This window comes from Microtus oregoni, unplaced genomic scaffold (genome assembly GCF_018167655.1).
Source record: "Microtus oregoni isolate MIOR12 unplaced genomic scaffold, Mior012 000044F_ref0000062, whole genome shotgun sequence".
In the NCBI taxonomy this organism is placed as follows: domain Eukaryota; kingdom Metazoa; phylum Chordata; class Mammalia; order Rodentia; family Cricetidae; genus Microtus; species Microtus oregoni.
In genome coordinates, this window is record NW_024543218.1 from 15,210,183 (window position 1) to 15,216,514 (window position 6,332).

Sequence of the window (6,332 nt, forward strand, 5' to 3'; positions counted from 1 at the left end):
GGGGAATTAGATTTTTGTGGGCTTATGAGTAAAGGTGTTTTCTGGTGTGCACTCACTGGTAAGCGAATGTTAGACATAAAGCGAAGGACAAGCACACTACAATCCACACCCCAGAGAAGCTAGGGGAAAGGGGGACCCTAAGAGGGACACACATGGAGGTCCCCAGGAAAGAGAAGTTGTTAAGATTTCCTGAATAAACTGGTAAGGGGAGTAAAAGGTGGGGCAGGGCATGGGAACATGAGGGATCCCGATGGTCAAATTGGGGACCTGACAGAAAGGGAGAGCAAGGAAAGAGATATCTTGGTAGAGGGAGCCATTATGGGGTTAGGGAGAAACCTGGTGTTAGGGAAATTCCCAGGAATCCACAATGATGACCCCAGCTAAGACACCTAGCAATGGTGGAGAGGGTGCCTGAACTGGCCTTCCCCCATAATCAGAGTAGTGACTACTCTAACTGTGATCATAGAACCTACATCCAGTAACTGATGGAAGCAGATACAGTGACCCACAGCCAAGCACTCAGCTGAGCTCCTGGAACTTAGTTAAAAAGAAGGAAGAGGGATCATTTGAGCAAGAGGGTTCAAGATCATGATGGGAAAACCACAGAGACAGCTGACCTAAGCTGCTGGGAACTCACAGACTCTTGACTGACAGCTTGGGATCCTCCATGGGACCTAAGATTTCTGAATGTGGGTGACAGTTCTGTGGCTTCATCTGTTGAGGAACTCCCTAGTAGTGGGACCAGGACATATCCTGCATGTGCGAACTGACTTTCTGGAGACCATTCAATATGGTGGGATACCTTGCTCAGCCTTGATACAGGAGGGAGGGGCTTGGTCCTGCCTCAGCTTGATATGCCAGACTTTGTTGACTCCCCAAGGTAGAGGCCTTACCTCCTCTGAGAAATGGATGGGGGATGGGAAGGTCAGGTAGAGGTGGGAGAAAGGGAGGGAGGGGGAACTGGGGCTAGTATGTAAAATTAAAAAGATATTTTAAATAAAAAAGTAAAGGTGTTTTCTTAATAAAACAGATACAATTTAATTTATGTAAGGGTATGTTTTCCAATCTGGTGTTTCACATGAACAGTCAATGCCATAACCATGAAGGGGAAAACATCGCAATTACTGCAAATATTCTGAGTCAACACTCTGGATAGTCTACACATTGCTTGTGGGTAAAGCTATCACTTGAGCAGCATTATAAAGTTTCATAACACTGTCACTTCATCAACACAAGATTTCCATGTGAGGGGGCTGGAGAGATGGCTCAGTGGTTAAGAGCATCGCCTGCTCTTCCAAAGTTCCTGAGTTCAATTCCCAGCAACCACATGGTGGCTCACAACCATCTGTAATGAGGTCTGGTGCCCTCTTCTGGCCTGCAGGCATACAGACAGACATAACATTGTATACATAGTAAATAAATAAATTAAAAAAAAAAAGATTTCCATTTGAGGATTTCTGTTCAACTGAGAAGCCAACACAGGTAGCATGCTGCAGAGAGATACAAGGAAGGATTTTTGTATTGTTCCTTATAGCTTTTGAAATATATTCTAAAGTTTTAATATCTCTGAGTTTTCATATGACATAAAATCTAAATATAACCATAACTGAGAATACATGAGCACACCCTGTATTTCACGATGTATACAACCTATCAACCATAATACTTTGCTCTACACTTATGTCAACCATATCTCAACACAAATGGAAAAATAGTGCTGAGAAAATCAACTACTAAAAGTAGTCACTAAAGAAAAGATAGAGATTTTATGAAAAAACTCCAATAAATGATTTTTTAAAAAGCATTTAAATGTTTCTAGACTATGGGGAAGAATTTGTGAGAACATTTTTCTCTTCGGTTGTTCGAAGAGTCATTATAATAAGAAATGCTCAAGTTATGTTGATTGTAAGAATCTGGAAAAAATAATGATGACACCTTAATCAGATAGTTTTGGCAATAATTCTCAGTTGTGAAGGCTGAACTCATATAAATGAATATGAAAAACCATAGCAACTCTAATCCTGGGCATTCCCTAGAAAGTAATTGCTCAATTAAGGTTGGATTTTACTCAAACAAGTCTTTTATGTAACTTTTCAGAACCATGTGGAGAAAACCATGTGTTCAAGGCTTGAAAAAGCAGAGGTATATGGGGGTCTCAAATTCTACTCCACACTATAGTAGTTAAGACACTTGGGATCTCAATACTTTAAGGCTCCATGAGAGTGATTATATAGGATAATATTTACATTTTTCCATTAATAAAATTTCATTAAACTTGACATCAGCTGCACAATTAAAACAGCAAATAAGACAGGATTTTTGCCAGTTAGTGTCACAACACAGGAGGAAGATAGAGGAAGTGGTACTTTGGTAAAGTGCCAACAACACTCAAAGTCTCGTGGGACTTTGTTAGAATTTAAAGCACACCCCTGGGAAGGCTACTATGTATAAAGTCAAGCAGGGCATAGAACAGCATTTTAGCAGTATTGTGTCTAGAGGTAACGAGAGAATGCAGTTTTGTTGTCTTTAAAGGGATGATTATATTACATACAGTATGAAATGCACACTGTGAAATGAAATTTAGGCATTTAAAAGGGTGTTGTTGAAGAAAATGAACCCATATAAAAATATCTCCTTGACAACATATACATTGATCACATTTATATAGGACATTGAGACTGAGAGGCAAACTCTTTTAAAAGATAACTTTAATTTTAATCATCCTATTCCCCAAGCCTATTAAGAACAAATAAATAATTACACAACAAGAAAACTGGGTTTCAGATCTGAAAGTCCACAGCTGAAGAGATAGTGACGACCGGCAGCAACCACCTGAAGAAATAGAAAAGGGAACCAAGGACAAGCTGGTAGATTTATAGTTGAAACCAGATCTAGGCAGAGGACTTTGCAGAATTACTTAAGATATGAGATATGATCTGGACACATAAAGTGAAGAAAGTAGATAAACACACACACATACATATATACACATATATATGTATACATATAATTAGCTGGATTCCCCTGTTAAACTAAAAAGCAGTTTTAAAAAGATTCCTAAATGTTTTAGACAATGTTGTTAGCCTAGAGTCATAAACAACCACATCCAAATAAGGTAAGCTAAGAAAGTAAAAGAACCTTTTGAAGAGCAAGTAAACACTGTACACTATGTACAGATGGCACACGGTGCCAATTGCAGATGCAGTGGTCCACTTGAGTTATGCCTTTGCTACAGCCTTGGACAGACTCTGAGCTGTGTACAACTCAGCTGCGCCAGAGCGCTGATCTTAGCATGTTGGACGTTGTAGACTTGTTCTTGTTAGACACGTATTTGTAAGTTCACCGTTGTTGACAGAGGTTTCTGCCCACCTGGTCCTTCAGTCTTTCAGTCCCAAAGGAATCACACAGAGGTCTACATTAATTATAAACTGATTGGCCAAGTATCTCGGGCTTCTTATTAATTAATTCTTACATCTTAAATTGGCCCATTATTCTTGCCTATGTTAGCCACTTGGCTTGGTACCTTTTTCCGTGAGGCAGTCACATCTTGCTTCCTCTGTGGCTGGATCATGACTACAGACTGCACTTCCCTCTTCCCGGCATTCTTGTTGCCCCTCCTCTACTTCCTGTCTGGTTGCCCGCCTATATTTACTGTCTGATCCACCCAGCTATACTTCCTACCTGGCTACTGGCCAATCAGCATTTTATTAAAAATAATACAAGTGACAGGATAAAAGACCATTGTCCCACAGCACACCGTGACTACATTCTTAGACAGGTGCTGCATAACGGTAGAAGGGATTCATCTGTATAGGACAGGTAGTGCTCAGAGTTGGTGTCCCATCACTGTTGTCAAGAATTTTCAGTGCTAAGTACAAAGCTCTGGCTACAAACTGAGAAGGAACAAAGTGCACCATGCTGTAGTCCAGTATAGTGAGCTCCAGGAGGTATTTGGCCAAAGTTCAGCATCAACCTCTCCAATTTTAGATGCTCTATGGAGGAAGTGCAGAGGCACAGGATGACCCAAACTGAAGTTTAGAACTTTTAGAATCTTTATTTCCATCGATCTGATTTGGTGCTTAGTGTAAGTGTTGCTAGTCACAAAAGCAAAGTCCCCTATTTCCGGATGGTACATTTCTTCATATTTGCTTGCAATAAACATGGCAGTCACACCAGCCAGCTCCAGTATCTTGGGCACATAAACATCCTGCATGAACTGGTCCATCAATAATGGAAACAGTCATGTACATGTTCTCCTGCAGCAGCCTAAATTTCATCTGAACCCGTATCAGCAAGTCAATTAGAATAGCTCTCATGTTTCCTGTGATTTCTCATGATTCTGGTAGGTCTTTTGATCTAATTGACTTCTTCTTCAAGTTGTCTGAGTTAAGCATTATATGTCTTTCACACATTGACTACACAGGCTTGGGTCAGCTCCATCATCTGCATCCACATCACTCATGGCAAGAATTACATCAGAAAAAGCCTGACACAGATACTCTTCTGCAAGGGCACATCTGGATGGTTCCACTGGGCCTAGAGAGGGACTATCAATCAAAATAGGTCCAGAAGAAAGCTTTTCTTCCATAGCAAGATCAGTTAGTTCCACCCCCGGCTCACTCAGGCACCTTCTCTAGAGGTTTTGGTGGGATCTTAGCTGAAATTTTTCCAGAAAGTGAAGATTTAGTTCCTTTTTCAGAGATACTCTTGCCACTACCTGTTCGTTGACTTTGTTACCAATATCTCTGAGAGCGGTTCTTGGTCTCAGCCCAGGCTTGGAGGCTGCAGCAATTACTGCAAGTACACACTTGGCACCAGTCATGCCGACCTTTGCTTTATTTTCTGTGTTAATTTTCGTGTTCCTAGTGACCCTGAGACCATGGCTCCCCATGAAAAGGCTTGGCGACCAGCAGCAAAGAACCCGACCTCTGACTGGCGACGGCCAGATACCAACACCTGTTCCTCCGCAGCATCCCGTGGATAATATTTACTTTTATTGCAATGAAAAATTCTCTTTCATATTCGAGACAATGTTTTCTTTCTGTTTTAAGGATTGATTCCTGTATTTACTCTGTGGCTTGAGAGTTCTACTATGTTCAAAATCTGTACTAATTTTTTAACAAAAATAACTTCTAGAAAACCTATTTATTTGACACAATGTCCAATATCAGTATTCTTGCTCAAGTTTTCTCTTTTCTAATCAGTGCGAAAATGTAATACACCCAGAAATATTTGAATTGCCTTTTTTGGACATTTGTAACATCTATTGAAATTCTCCTGTCATTTAAATTATTGCAAATAATTAAATTATTACAACAATCGAATAGTTTTCTTATTTTGTTACCATTAAAGCTTTGAAAAATAGTGTAGCTTGTTTTCATTTCAGGGGACTTTACAATGTCCTCATTATATCTGTTACTTTTTCATTTTTGGAAGTAGAGAATTAAAAGAAAGTTTAAAAGTTATTATATAAGAAGTGGGGGGAAAGGTTTTAAAAACTAGAAGTGCTTTAAGAGAAAATTTACAAAGATTTTATGTATGTCCCAAAGCAAGGTTAACTGAAGAGCTAGTAGCCCTTGCTTCTTGCTAGCCTTCTTTCTTCTAATTCATTGTCACTTCTGTTGTTTATGAAACAGTGTGATGAGTTGCCCCAAACCTAAGTATGTAAGAAGAACAGCCTGTGGGTGTAGTAATCTAATCACAATTTGTTTTTACTTTAAATTTTTTTAAAAAACGGAAAACAAACTATCTCCTTCCATAAAACACACCAATACAAGTTCCCACTCCCTCCTCTCCTCCTATTCCCTCCACCTATCCCCCCCCCACTTCAACCCCCATCCACTCCTCAGAGAGGGTGAGGCACATTGCTTTTGGGAAGGTCCAAGGCCTTCCTTATTATATCTAAGCTGAGTAAGGTACCCATCCAAAGAGAATAGGTTCCCAAAAAGCCAGTACATTTAGTAGGGAAAAATCCTGGTGCCATTGCCAATGGCCCCTCAGTCTGCCCCAGCCATACAACTGTCAACCATATTCAGAGGGACTAGTTTGGTCCTATACTTGTTCCTTTCCAGTCGGGATGGTCTTGGTGAGCTCCCATTAGCTCAGGTACAGTTTCAGTGGGTGAACCCATGCTGGTCTTGACCTCTTTGCTCATATTCTCATTCCTTCCACTCTTCAACTGGACTTTGGGAGTTCAGTCCAGTCCTCCGAAGCAGGTCTCTGCCTCTGCTTCCATCAGTTGCTGGATGAAGATTCTACGGTGACATTTAAGATATTCATCAGTCTGACTAAAGGGCAAGGCAAGTTCAGGCCCCCTCTCCTCTATTGCTTAG

The 6,332-nt window shown here is 40.5% G+C and overlaps 1 pseudogene; it reads right to left on the bottom strand.

Annotated features, from left to right (window-relative positions):
• Nucleotides 1-2,757: 2,757 nt before the first annotated feature.
• On the bottom strand, nucleotides 2,758-4,891 carry LOC121434707 (annotated as a pseudogene).
• Between the last annotated feature and the right edge of the window lie 1,441 nt (nucleotides 4,892-6,332).